At 45.4% G+C, this 14,900-nt stretch overlaps 1 long non-coding RNA gene across 2 annotated transcripts in view; it reads right to left on the reverse strand.

Moving 5' to 3' along the window:
- LOC125322106 overlaps window positions 1–14,900 on the reverse strand; it is a 96,556-nt gene that overhangs the window by 15,936 nt on the left and 65,720 nt on the right. For both annotated transcript variants that reach the window (XR_007201840.1, XR_007201841.1), the window contains one exon: window positions 8,958–9,106. This is a non-coding gene — a long non-coding RNA (uncharacterized LOC125322106). The remainder of the gene's footprint in view (window positions 1–8,957; window positions 9,107–14,900) is intronic.

Here is a 14,900-nt window from a genome sequence, read left to right on the forward strand (position 1 = left end):
CTAAATATAGAGCAAACCAAAGGATCTATTTTTTCAGCAGACCAACTGTTTTTTGAAAGGGAGTGACCAAGCAAGCATATATTGCTATGGTAAGACTGAGAAGACCAAAACAGGTGAAAGGCTATCATTCCTTGCCCACTTGAACCCTCTCAGGTCTGGCTGAGATTTAACCACTCCTCTGACAATGGTCCAGCCCATTCGTGTGAACAGTGCACCGAGAACTCGACAGCAAAGCAGTGAGAAAGAATTCCTAAACGCCTGTGTTGAGAGACCTTCTCTAACTGAAGACAGGATCTATCAATCACAGTTTCCTTTAGTGGAGGGCAGTGAGAGTGAGCTGGTCAATACATTTGTCAGAACACAGACAAAAATGAAATAAAAAATTTAAAGATGTGGAGATCTTAATTATTTTGGAAACAGGAGAGGGCAGCTAAAAATGGCACGCAGCTTTTTAATATAAGGATGAGTGGTCCAAGTGCTGGAAGATTTTTAAATAGAAAATGAATAAAGAATAAGCAGGATAACAATGTATTATTACATACTTTGTATACAGATGTAAAAGGCCCGTGTTATTCTTTTAAAAAGGACAAATAGCATATAAAGGAAACAAGCATCTACAAAGCAAGATCTGGATTCATAACTTAAGCAGCAATAAAATTACCTCCCCTCCCCTAGTTTTATTTGAGATAAATTATTTATAATTCCTTGAGTTTTTAATTGCGGTTTCTCAGTCATTTCTAATGGGTCATATTTCAGCTGCAGCATAGTGTCCCTAGCTTTCTATTTAAGTAATACTTTGCTTTGGCAAAGAGAGCAAACATGGCCTGGGAACAGTCTGCAATCTCCTCCAGTCAAATTCACAAACATAATTCTAGGTTTTTATCTCCTGCTGCAATCTGCTGCTGGAAAAATTACATTATTATAGATGTGATTATTAAGGTAATCATAAAATACAACATACTGACTTTGTTACAATAAGCACACACCCCCACCCCACCTGCCCCCAAACTGGCAAAAACCATCTTTGTCTGCATCACATCAAGGTTGACTCTCTCACTGGCACAACACTTTTTTGTCATCAGTGGCATACTAGGATACTTTAGCCTGGGTTTTATCCATGTACTCAGGAATGTTTGACACGACTATAAATATTCCAGTGCTGACACATAGATTTTCAAAAAGATTTAGTCTCATTTATAATGCAAGATAAAGCCAAGTGCCTGGTAGGAAGGAGGCAGCATGAGAACCATGCTCAAACTATTTTCTTTACCTGAGTGACTAAGCAGTGAAGATGGCACTTCTGAGACTACATCTTTTTGGGAAAAATGTACCCAGCTGAAAAGCTGAAATAGGCAGAGCTGGTGGAAAATCCCCGGCACAAAATCCCCAGCACAGCTCACAGCCCCTAATGGGAGAGTCAGCAATGAATAGTTAACACATTCCTAGCCTGAATAGATTTGCTTTCCACAAGTCCCGGCTTGTGGAGGGCAGGATGGTCTGAGACAACACACTTAAAGGACATATTTCTCACTGGAATGCATTGTGGAAAACAGGGGTTAAAAAACCACACAAAATGTGGTAAGAGGATGGGAAGTTTGCATGCTCCCAGGATAAAAACTGCAGGTGAAAATTCCCAAATAGGCACAAGGGTAAGTTTCTTAATTCTGTCTGCGCCATCAGGGCCTCAAGACAAAAGGAATTAAAAGAAGAAAAGGAAGTAATCCAGCCTGGCTTCATCTTTTCTAGCCTGATAACAATGAAGACCAAGTCTCAGCTCAAGGTCTAGGATTTAGTATTTTGCTTGTTCCAAGGAGGCTTCCTTGGCTTAATGACCTCCAGAGCAGGAATCTCCAGCTAAGACTGACTGGTAGAGGACAGGGGCTGGCTGTCCTTGCCTGATGCCCTTTTCATAATTTCGTGCCAGTCCTCAGAGCAGGAGGAGCAGAAAGAGCTGTTAAGGCTAGGATGACATATTTCTGGCCTTCTGCATGACATTTAGGCAAAATCCCTGTCAGCCACACAGAAATGCCTCAGTGGCGAAGTGTGTTGCTGCATTTACAGCAACATCAGCTTGCCTTCTGGAGTTCAAGGAGAAAATGCTGCAGAACAGGACTCCCACCTTGGCTTTTTCCACTGCCGTCAAGGGCAACTTGGGACAGCAAAAGAGAGGGACCTTGAGAATGGTTTTTCCGCAAGGACGCTGTTTCCCTGCAGCCCAGCCCGTAGCACCGCCGGTGCCCAGGGCGGTGCCATGCCCTGACCCCGTGCACACCGGCCGGAGCTGATGCACGGCATCCCCGCCTTGGCCCGGCCTGGCGGAGGCACCTGAGGCTCTGCCGCGCTCCTCGCTCAGCCGGGCTGACCCGCAGCTGGCGCTGGCACCGGCACGTCCCCCTTCTGCCCTCTCGGATGCCGCACTGCCTTTCCACGGCCCTTGTGCCAGCATGGGGCCCTTCCTCAGTGGAAGCTGCTCCCTTGCCCGTGCGGCCCAGCCCAGCCCAGCCCCGCGGGGGTGCCGAGGATTGCGGGGTGCTGGTCCCTGCCGCTGCCGTGCCCCGCGGAGGCGCCGGAGGAGCAGCCCCGCGGCCGGGGCAGCGCTGTCTGGCACCGGCTCCGGTCTGGTATGCTGCCCAAACCAGTTACGCCAGCACCGCTGTCCTCCCAGCCCCCACGCCGAGCTGGCCAGGACTCTGGGAGGCCTCCAGGCAGATAGAGGTGGGGATGGGATCTGTGGAGCTGCTACAGCTCCTTCTTGGGTGCTGGCCAAGAAGGAAAGCCACGTGGCACCTTGACCCGCGTGGTTTGGGACCAGCCATTAGGGACACTTGCTAGCATTGCAGGGTTAAGTTGTGGCATCAGCAGGGCTGTGCTGTAAGTACTGGTACATAGCATAACTAAGCAAAGGCCATCTAAAGAAAAACGTGAACCTCTCCATAGGGCTGCAGCTATCCCTATGCCTCACATTTTCCAAGATGAATACTGCTTTGTTTCCCTGCTCTTAGCAGGAAAAACAGCCTTTTGACGTCTTTCAGCCGTGGAGACCTTTCTAGTAAAATTTGCCATGTCTCTCACCTAGTTCCCTTGGGTCCAGAACTCTTTTCTATAAGTCCTGTTCTTTCCTTTCCTTTACATACCCATCCTGTAGCCTGGGATCACACATGGATCTCATTTTTCCTGTGCATTTCTTTTCATACCTCCCTGCTCCATCTTCTGCTCTCATTTCCCTCTTCTGGCTCTCTAGATATTCCCAGTTCCAGGGAAGCTAAAGCAGAGATTTCTGATGTGGACTCTGTGGGTCTGCGACAAATGTGTTTCTGGCTGGGAAAAGAGGTCGAGAGAGAGAGAGAGGAGACAAGAAGCTTGACTTACCAGGCTGATGACCAGGCATTTTTTTCCAAGGCAAGCTTTTCTGAGGCTTTCCACCCAGTAGGTGGGTGGAAAGCAAATGGCTTTCAGAGAGAAGCAACCAGTGTTGCATCAATGGTCACAAGGAGCATGCATGACCAGGTCAGGCCAGGTGCATGACTCCAAGCCCTCTCGTCCAACCCAGCACTCCCATTCCACTGTGAGCCATACACCAGCTCCTCAGGCTGGAAGACATCTGGTTCATACTAAAGAGAGGACTTTTCCCATCAGTTGCTGTGTTTGTCACTGCTTTCCCTCTTCATTCTGGTGAAAGAAAATATATTATCCTCGACTTGTGCTCACATGTGATTAGAGGTTGTTCTTAATGAGAGACAGGTCAGAGCGCCTGGGTAGATATAGAGCAAATGTCAGATATGAAGGGAAAATTTCCAAAACACAGTAATTTCACAGCACCAGGTCATAGCCCTTCTCTTAAAGCAAAGGACCCTACCCTTTTTAATACACTGATGAGTTTTCCACAAAAGCATAAAAGCAACATAAGCATTACTGAAAGAACTTTATGCCAGGCACACATTCCTACTCATAACTGGTGTCTTAAAGTCACAACCATGCTTATCCTCTTCTCCCCTCCATTTTGACTGCATTTGAAAAGAAAACATGGTCCCCTAGGTATGAATGACACAAAATGCCAATATCCTTCACTCATCCTTACAACACATGTGGCAACACTGCTTTGACAACACATCTGTCTCAGCCTGCAGCTCACCTGGTATCGGCTGTTGTGCAAGTGCTTCCTGGAAACCCCACAGTGTTTTTCCTGTGAAGCCAGCAGGAGCTGGAATTGGGTCAGGTTCTGAATGCAGATCACTGCTTGGGTGGGCAGGGTGTGAGCAGCTGTCTGAGCCAGCCTCACTCCGATGCTTGCCCTTTCTTTCCCGCACACCTCTGATCTGTAGTGCTGCAGCACCACCAGCTCTCTGGGTAAAGGCTGCAGGCGGCCAAGCAAGGAGTAGGTAGGGAGGTTTCAGTTTCAGGGACCTTATGCTTGACACCATTTGGGTTACAGTGGGATGGAAGCTAAAGCCCTGCTCTCCACCTGGGAGCTTCATCCAGCCATTCCTGCCTGCATTGCTGGCATGCCTGGGACAGCCCTGGTTGCTTGTGAGACAGACCATGCAAACATTGCAGACAAAATGTGCTCCAAGCCCTACCTTGTTGCAACATTTCTGGGGTTATAACCTGAATCTGTAGATGTGCATTGTGAAAACTGGGCAGCAGAAGGGGTGAGAAATCAAACCCGCTGTGAGTGCCTGGGTGGCTTCCGTGTGCTTTAATTGCCTCTTCACTGTACTGTGCTATTCCCAATGACCTTGACTTCAGCAAGAAGGCTGCCAGCTTAGATGAAGCACAGACTAGCAGTGCTTAGCTGTCAAATTCCAGTTGGTGACTGCTGGCAGGATGAGAAAAATGGCTTTTAATCCTCAGTGGTTCATATCTCACTTACAATAGGCCCAAATTAACTGTTTGGTTATGGGGCTGAGATCTGAATGGGCAACCGAAGCTGCTCTAACCCAAGAGAAAGGGCAAGGATTTGGGAGGCTCTGGTATAACTGCTTGTCTTGCAACAAACCTGTCATGCAACCGTGCCCAGGTCACCTAGTCTTAGGTCCCTTACCTTGCTTGCGTGAAACTGGGATAAGCACTGTTACATCAGACTGCTGGGGGCTGGTACTCTGAGGTCTGTAAGAAGTTTGGCCACTGTTCATGCCCAGCAAAGTGCACAAGAAAGAACTGGCTATCACCAACACTTGCGCTTTTCCTGCAGCATGTCACATGCATGGATGCAAGGTCCCAGTTCACCTAGAAAATGCAGGATAGGAACATTTGCTCCAGCTCTGCCTGTTTCCCTGCCCTGTAGATAAGACAGAGCTTCAGGCTCCAGGTTTGGGAACAAGTTACTCTCCTCAATGCTAAATTCATTTCAAAAGAAGCAGCATCAGTTTTTTTCTCACCTCCTCCCTCCCCACAGGAGCATGAAGTGCCTTTCAGGTAACAGGCCATACCCAAGGATTCCTCAAGATGTTAGCACAGGAAATCTTGGGTTAGAGAAAGCTGCTGTTGTTAGGACAACATGTATCACAAATGCTGCCATTGCTGCATACTCCCTGCCTGGTCCCAACCACTCTCCTTATGCTTCACGGCCTCTCTCCCACTTGACAGGCTGAAAATGAGGTCAAATGCTCTGGAAATGGTTTGTGCCATTCTTTTCTCTGTATTATAAAAAGGCCCAAAGGAAAGAATTTCTGAAGTAGCACTATATGAGCAAAGATGCCTAAGCTGAAGTGTTGTATTAAAGTTGGTGTTGACCAAACTGCTGCAGCTGACTGACTTTGCATGGGCAAACCAGGCCAGTGAAGTTAGTGAGCCATTCATGCCCACAAGGACCAAGACACTCTTCTCTCACAGACCTGAGCAGCAGATCTGGTTAATGATAATGCAGGGCTTGCATTTGCAAGGTGCACCCATTCCACAGCAGCTTTTTAGCTGCAAATAATGAGGCTGCATGTCTGGCCCTGTTCTGCTGTCTGGCCAAGGAGGAGGCTGAATATAACCTATCAGATCTGCAACTAGAGGGCACAGCACAATGGAAGGAAGGGAAACTAAGTCATAATATCTGGGACATGGCAAAAGTGTGCTGTTAACAGACTGCAAAGAAAAATTAAACCCGTGTGATTAGAACCAGTACCCAAAGCATCCAGGTCTCTAGATTACACGTCTCACTGAGACACGGCGGGTAGCAAATTTTTCTAGCAGTGGTGGGCCTTTCCTGCTTCAGATATAAGATTGCCACCTGCTGACCAGTTGTCCCTACTTTGGGCAATACCCTAGATCCTGACCCTCCACTCTCCTGTTATCAGCAAGACTCCAATGCATTTAGTTTGTGCTATCTGATCAGATTGCAACCAGAGGTCATATAACTGTACAGACCATTAAGCACCAGTTCACTTGAGCAGAAGTAAATGGCTCCATTCTACTGAGGTACCATTACTCACACAGTTCACCTTAAGTACTGGGATATCATCTCAGCAAGGCAATGAAGGCAATAAAAATGCAATCTGCCCAAGACATGGTTCTTGCTGGGGAGATCTGGATGTGGAAAGTATTTCCAGATCCTTCCAGATCTGTGCTGCTTAATGTGTAATGAAACACGTTGTAAGCAGCTAGATCTAAGTGTTTGGGACTAGAATATTTGGACACGTGTGTTTGGTTTGGGGTACCCTGCCCCTACTTGCCAAATGCAGAGAGTAGGCTTTTAAATGACTTTTCATTCAAATGCATGTGGAAAAATATCACTGCTGGAAACCTCTCGCTGTAGCACAGTTCTGTTTGTGCTGGAAAACCCAGCTATCACCACCCAATAAACCAGAGGAGTGATCTTGGAGGGATTCTTCTCAGCAAATGTCCAAAAATAGCAGATATTGCAAGAGGGTAGAAGGTCATGTAACACCCATGCTACAACACTCCTCTGAGTCCTGTTCCTTACGTACAACAAGCCAGCCACTCCTTTTCTTGCTGCTTGCTGGGCACTTTCTAATTCACATAATCTTTCCTTAGCTGCTGTTTTGCTGAGTATCTCACACATTTTTGAGGCCCAGTTTTCCAAAGAACTGGGGTAGCCACACTGGGCTGAAATCTGTGCATTTCCGAGTTTTCTCTCTCATTTCAGTCACAGCCTCTGCCTCTGACTCAGACTGGTGTTTCTGATAGGATGTCAGAGAGGGAGGAAACAAGAATAAATAGCATCACGCCCTCCTCACGTGGGTTGTGGTGCAGAGCTGAAACAAGATGAGGAAGAGCCTGGGCTGGAGAGGGAGGGGGCTCAGCTGAAACTAACCCACATTTTGAGGATTCCTCCACTCTAATGGGGCACTGAAGCAGGGGTATTACCAGCCTCTCCTTCTCTCATCCCAGGACTCAAAGTGGCTATTACTGGCTCCTAACTAGAGGAAGCATGAGCTGTCTGTCCCAACCTCCCAGAGCTGTCGACAAAGCTGCCCTAAGAGGCAATTAATGCTGCCGGGCAAGGTGAGGGCAGGTTAGCTTGGCAAAGGTCACTCACCCAGGGCACCCAGCTCTGGCCCAGGGTGACACTGTGTTTCCTCCTCTCCAGGGAGCTGCATTAAGGAGAAGTCAAGCACAGGCCACTTTGAACGAGTAACGCTTCGAAACAGTGGCGGGAAGCTGAACAGCTTTACTGGCAAGTAGGGATAGAGAGCTTGAGGATTTTGACGATAAACAACTGATCCTCTGACCTGATTCAAAACCTGGTCTGGTGAGATTCAATGGTGACTCAGCCTCAGAGGACTGATTAGTGCTCTACATGCCAGGATATGCTGGCCTTAATTTGGTTCTTTGGAGATACCTGCATGATGAAGAGCTCCTTATATCTGGCACATATTGAGAGTTTCAGGAGGCCACTAGGCTGAAACTGAGTCAGGCACTATTACAGTCGGTAGCTTTCAGCCAGAAAGGCCTGATGATATCCCAGCCATGGATTCCTCGGTATCTGAACAGAGGCGAGATGGAATGAGAAGAGACACACAGAGTTTTGTGAAGGTCCCCTTGGAAAGGCCCCATATTCATGTAGATGTCCTTAAAACATTATCGAATGTTTTATTACGTACCTGCAGCTTAGTTCCTTCACTCCTCGTGGTGCTGCAACTTTTAATAAAGTCCCGCCTCACTGGTTACACAGTTTCAAATCTCATTTTTTGCCTCCACTAAACAAGATACAGCTACAGGGGCAATGATGCAACTAGCAGGCCTCAGTACTGCATTTGAAGTTTATTTTGTCAGATAGTAATAATAAGCCACACCAGTAAAAAGCCTCCTGCTGCTGCTTTTTCCTCTTATCACTGCATTTACAGTAAAGCTTGTGCTGATTGAAGTTGACTAGTGGGAGGAGAGGGAGAGAAAAGGTATTTTCTGCACTCCAGATAGCTCTATAATTTCCTAGTACAAGATAAGGCTAGGTTGTGTCATTGATCCCTGTGACACAGGACATCCCAGAGTAGAGAGAGGCAGGCTGCCCATTCTGGGTGAGGGACAGAGCCTTGCAGAAGAAAGGAAAGCAAAAGCTCACACAGGACTGAATCCACATCAGGAGATCATTTTCCTCTTTTCAGCAGAGCTGTTATGGTGTAGATGACCTCTAGTATGAGGTAGGAATAGCTGTTTTTAACAGTGTGTGTTCATTAACATCTCTTCAATTGAAAGGACAAAAGAAGCTGTTGGAAGGAAATAAAGACCCAGCTACTTTCTCTAAGAGTTCAAAGACTTCATAGTCACCATCTCAAGGTCACCACGAAAGACCTCCAGGAAACAGACTCAGTGTCTGTGACAGTTCTAAAAATAGACAAGAATTTTCAAAAATGCAAGCATTTTCAAAACTTCCTATATGCCCTAATGCAACAAAACAAGAGGAAATTTCTTCTTTTCCAGACAATGATTCTTTGTCTCCATAGGGGAGCGAAACAAGGAGGGGAAAATGAAATACAGTACACTGGGAACCACTGAATGTTAATATTTACCTGTTTTGTTACGTCTTTTTTCTTTTGATACTTGTTGTCATGCAGGCCTCTTTCTGGTTGGCTGGTGTCTGTGAGTTCATGCAGAGGAGAATTTGGCTCTAGATTTGGAAGGCACAACTCTAGTATATTCTAATTTTCCCAAGGCCCACCTAGGGAAAAAGAAAAGGAACAGTATGTCACTTTACACCTTCACCTCATTCTCCTTGCCCTGGGCTTTTGCTATCTCAGGCTGTTGCACGTCACATCTTGAATAACACTGCTTGGCAGCCCATTGCAGCCATGGGCCAGGCACATGTTCCCAAAGGGATTTTCCCTCTGCTCTTACGTGAGCATCTGGGTGCCTCTTGGTTTACATAACTGCGAAACATCTGGGGTTTAAAATTCCTAATACCTCAATTTGTTAAGGAAATTAAACACATTTGTAGGATAAGGATGCTGTTTGGAGCTTACACCACCTGTTGAGTCAGAGGGAGGAGGAAGAGAGGAGAGGCTGGGTTAATGTGTGCAATTCTATGTCCCAATTTTTTTGATAATGGTCCTGGGCAGCTGATTGTGCCCTTCCTGAAGTACACAGAAAATGCCAGAAGACTGCTTTCTGCCAGCTGAGCTGAGGGTCAGGCTCTCTGCACGACTGAGTGCACAGGAGGGCACGTTTCAGGGAAGTATTTTTAGTACAGGAGAGGGAAGACACCACTCCATAAGATAAATTGGGCAAGTGCAGAGCATCTGTCCACCCCATCCCTCTGCCAAAGCACTCCCAACTGGAAAGAAGCCACTTCTTACAGCAGTGAGCAAGCTGCTCGCCCACCTGCCCAGGGTCCCCCTTTCCCAACACCTCTCCACACTGCTGCAGAGCACCCTGCCAGTTCTTGAGCCACAAACACCTGCCTGGCAGGAGCCCAGCCCAGCTCAGGGAAGCAGGAGGTGCCCCCACAGCGGCGGGCAGCCCCCCTCACTACCCCCAGCCAGCCTGGGCAAGGCTCACACCAGAAACTCAGCTGAGGATCACTGACAAGCATCCACCCTTCCTAGGAAGACAGTTGTTTTGGGTTTTTTAACACAGTTTCTATTGTTCGGGAGATCAAGGATGTAATTGAGGCTTATGACATTTTTCATCTGGGATCTAATTACAGAGGAGGAAAAACAAATCTGTATATTTATTAACTCTTCCAAATCCAAAATAAGACATAAGAAAGACACCAGCAAAGGTTTATATAGCCATTGTCCGGGTTCTGATGGTGGCTGCTGCCACATGTCCAGGGATATGGTAAGACCTAGGAAGATCCACAGTGGATACTTGTGGAAGGCACCCGGTGAGCCTCCGGCACTGCCCGGTGCCAGTGGCAGTGTGCCAGGAACTGGACGATACCAAAAAATCTGTGTGCTTTCATACAGGAAAGTTTTGCAATATTTTCCTTAGAGCTGCAATTCCTGGTATCAAGGGATTGCGTAGGTACTTTGATCAAAGGGAAATGGGATTTGAGCTGTTAGGACTGCGCAAAAAACCTTGAAAACAGAACTCTCCTCACCAATGTCCCCCGTATGCAGGGGTATTAAAAAAAAGATTTTTTCCCTATTTACTTATTTGATCATTTGATTTCTAAATTTTGAAGGCCTCTTCCTTCTGAAGGCCTTGATGACTGAACACCTGAGATTAGTAGCAGTACACACAGACATTTTTTTCTTTGAACAAAGATAAGTGTTCTTCTTCAATTTAAGGCACCTTGTCCCTCTTCTTTTCAGAGACAGCAAGCACATGGCTCTGCCATGATCTCCACTCTCTGCCTACCCCAGCAAGAGTCTGAAAACACTCATATTTAAAAGCAGGTCACAATGAATAAAACCCGGCTTTGAGGCCACCTACCTAAACTCAGCTAGAAGAAATAGTGCTGACAGGCTGTACATTAGATTTCTCTTTCATGGCCACTGGTACACCTTAGCTAAACAACTCACTACTGAGAAACAACATTAGGTATTTAACGCAAAATTTGTACAGAGAAGACTTCAGTAAACCTAATTTCTCATGCACCTTGAACCATCTTATCTGCACTCCATTTCAATTCCAGTAAGGGCTGCTAACACTGTAAATCTTTTAATTAATACAGATGAATGTTTAGAAAGAACTGGTTGGCTTCAGAAAAGTTTCCTTTGTCTCTTGCAAATCACATTGACATGTAGTGTTTGATGTTCTTTGACCAACTGGGTTAGGGTACTTGGTCCTGTGAGAATGTAAAAGGATTTTCTGTTCTGAGGACTACTTTTAAGATCACAGACTATGAAACTATGATGCATAGACTGAGATACTGTACAGGACATTAGTACTGGTAATTGCTTTTCTTCTCCTACAGCCTCAGATTCACCTGAGGGATTTTTTTTAAAAGCCAGGGAGTAAATCACAACAATATGTTTAGGAGTGCTCTAAAGTAACCTTTGATAGAGAGAATACACTGATGTACCAGCCAGGTCCACTGATACTGAGAGGAGCCACATAAATTGTTTCCCATTTTGCCATTTCTGAATGATACAGTTACTCCCTTGTCTGCTCTTAGATCTGAGGAAATAACAGGTTTCAGATACCTGAATATAATCACACATTTTTCTCAGGGTGAGATTTTCTTTATTTTAAAATGCAAGCAGTTGAACAAGCACTGGTTGAAATGGCGTAGTTCTTTCTGTACATTTTTAGGTGGGTGCTTTTCTCTGCAATCGGGCTATGAAAACCAAATAATCCCTGTAACTCAGTGATATAGACAGGGAGTGGAACAAAGAATTTTTCCAATCTAAAAATCATTATATTCAGGACTCATTAATGCCTGAGGTTTATACTGCCCTGTATTTAAATCTTAACTGTGACCTCTTCCGAAACATGGTCAAAGTAGATGAGATTACCCCCGTGCCAAAAAGATGTGACATAAAAATTCAATGTTACTTAGCTTAATTAATCTGAATAGCAAGCTTTTCCCTTTCTAATTACATTGCCCAACTCTAGTTTTTCAAGCTGCTGTTTAGATAAACCAATTTGTGTGTTTATGTGTGCAGTGTCAAGAACTATAAAAAGAATTAAAATTCTTCTTTCATTAAATTCCAGAAATTAGCTTTTGCTGTTTTATTCTAGGAAGTCTTGTAGAACAACAATCTTGCAGAGAAGAAAAGGAAAGAACATGTCTTCAAAGAAATGCAGTTTTAATGAGAAATTATTTTTGAGCAAAATATTAAAAAATCTACAAATGTTTTTTAGTGTAACTGTGATACACAGGCAAATGAAAGAACACCAGTTTTTCATTATCTGACACAACTGTAATTTATGCAACAATATCCTCAGTTAATCATGTAGGAAGAGGTCAGAAAGGAAGAGGTTAAACTTTTAATTGGTTGTTTACTGTTTCAGTTCCAGGCAGCATTTATGTATCTGCATAACACTGGGACAGCTTAGGAATAATAGTGGGTGTACTGACTGTAAATAAGCTGCAAACTACGAGCCTATGAATAAGTCATGATCCGATGTAATAAATCACAAGTCAGAGGCTCCTGTGGTTTGTGACATCACGGGCACTCAAAGAGCTATTTATAAGCTCTGTGGTGCCCTGTCCAAGATTATTGCCAGTTCAGAAATTAAAATGTTTAGGATTCTTTTCTTATGGCCTTTCTTAGATAGGGTGACCTATTTGGAGCAAATTTAAGCCAAGACAAAGGCAGGATTTCTTGCGGCCACAGGTCAGGTGAGGCCAGGCACTTGCATTCGAGGGAATCTAGTGGAGTTGAGTACACAGGAGCTGTGCTGCTGAGCTGATTATCACTGTTGCTCTTTCATAACCAGTTTTTCTTCCAGCTTCACTAAGATGACCTAAAACACCAATACAGAAATATTTGAAGAGTGCAGAGAGGAAAACATGGAAGGTGGATGAGGATAAGATGATGAGAAAGCAACAGAAGATCTGAAGAGACAGAAGGCTAGAAGAGTCATCCCTGCTACTGCTGTGGGATCAGGTAGTGCAGGTTGTAGACATCAGCACCCAAAACACTGTTTGTGGTGGCTCTTCAGGGGGGAGATGGTAACAATCAAATTCTTTGATATAGTACGGAGTTAAATGGTTTTGCCTACACCTGCTTTGGTCATAGCACCTTACACTGCTTTAACACAACTCCAAAAGCAGGTGAAGCCGCATTGCAATTCAGGGAAGGGCTGAGCCTTTGTTCGTGTGTGTTAGATATCACTGTATGATGGCAAAGCATTTTCTGCTTCTACTGGCAGCCTTTTTCAGATCAGGATCAAGTTATTTCCAGGATCCGTCCCTTCCACAGAGGTTAGGGCAGCAGTGGTGCCTCAGCGGAGAAGGGCAGGCAGCTGCTGGCACAAAGGCACTGCTGAGGTAGCTGTGGAAAATTGTCCTCTGTGTGCGAGGCTTCAGAGAGCAAGAAACCACAAACATTTCTAATCTGATCAAAGAGAGACGCTGAAAAATCCTCAGGCATAATCACTGATTGATAAAACAGACAGCAGGAAAAGAGATTTAAGATAGAAAGGAAGAGAGAGTAATAATAAGCCTCAGAGGCTTGTAACTATTTAATTCAATCAGAAAAGGTAACAGATGTTTAGTTAAAAGCAGTATCCCTGTTTAATTACTGCAATTGTGCTGAATATTTTGTTTGCACCAAATTGACTGCAAATTTCCTCTGTGCTCAACACATTTATACTGCTAAGCAGCATGCAACCTAAACACGTCTGCTCCTCCCCACAGCTGCTCCTCCCCATCTGCTGTGCCAGCCCCTCTCTGAGGTTTTAGGTCCTCTGGAGGGACTCTCACAACGGCCAACATATTGTTGTGGCTAGGAAATGGTTAAAAAGTCCCATTTGACAATGCTTTAGGGAAAGTAGGTGTCCTTCCTGATGCTATGTTGCATGAAGGTTTACCACAGTTTGTTAGCAGCACTGCTGTAACCAGGGTGATCTACACTAACCAACAAGGCAATCTTCGGGTACCTCCCTCCCTCCCCCTCGGCAACTGGGGGAAAATGGTCATCCCCAGGCACAAATGTCTCCTTTGTTATCCCACTGGACTGCAAGGCCAACCTATGCATATTTTGTTTGCATGTGATTTTTGCAAGAAATGAGCCTGCCAGCTGACATTATCGTTGCTCTTCAGAAGAGGAAGCCCATTTCTCTGGTACAAAGGCATCAGTATTATTGCCAACCAAAATTACAAGCAAAAGGACTAACTGCAGGTGCCAAAGTACTAAACCCCTGAATGCTTAAGTAAATCCTGTATGAAACATGCATGATACAATTTCCTTGTTCTTCCAGGATCAAGTGACTAATTGTAATTAGTTGAATTGTTGAGGTAAAGCCCATCTCCTAAAGGAACTTGTAAAGGATTTCCTAAAAGAGGCCTCCAAAATTTCCAAGTCTCTTTTATGTTCACCAAACAAAACTATAAAGCAGCCAAATAGTCTTGAACTGGAAGTGTCTCCTCTCTTTCCCTGCTTCAGAAAGGTGGAGGTGGTGCTCTCTTAACTTGAGTGATGGCTGCAGCTTTACCCTTCAAATGACCCCTGTATCTCAATGGAAATAGGGCTGGTATAGAGCAGGAAGGAACTAGGAGTGACTTGTCACTGCTCTGATAAAGAATTGCTTCTGTGGGGAAGCTTTAACAAGGAGGTTTGCTCTGCTCTTGGGCATGAACAGAGTCCATCCGACTTTCTGGCAAATGTTTCCAGTCAAGCTAAAAATTCCCGGTACCCAACAGTAGTTAATTCAGACTTGGCATTTCCTGAACACCTTCATTGCCGTAGAACAGACCCTGCTATCTCAAGGGCTCGAAAGGGAAAGCAAATGCCTGGGACCTGCGAGGCTGGCAGGTCAGGAGCCTGGTTAACAGGCTCCAATCAAGCACCGATGGCTGGAGATAGCGACCAGAAGCGGCTCCCAGCTGGCAGGGGTTCAGC

This window comes from Corvus hawaiiensis, chromosome 2 (assembly GCF_020740725.1).
Source record: "Corvus hawaiiensis isolate bCorHaw1 chromosome 2, bCorHaw1.pri.cur, whole genome shotgun sequence".
NCBI lineage: Eukaryota > Metazoa > Chordata > Aves > Passeriformes > Corvidae > Corvus > Corvus hawaiiensis.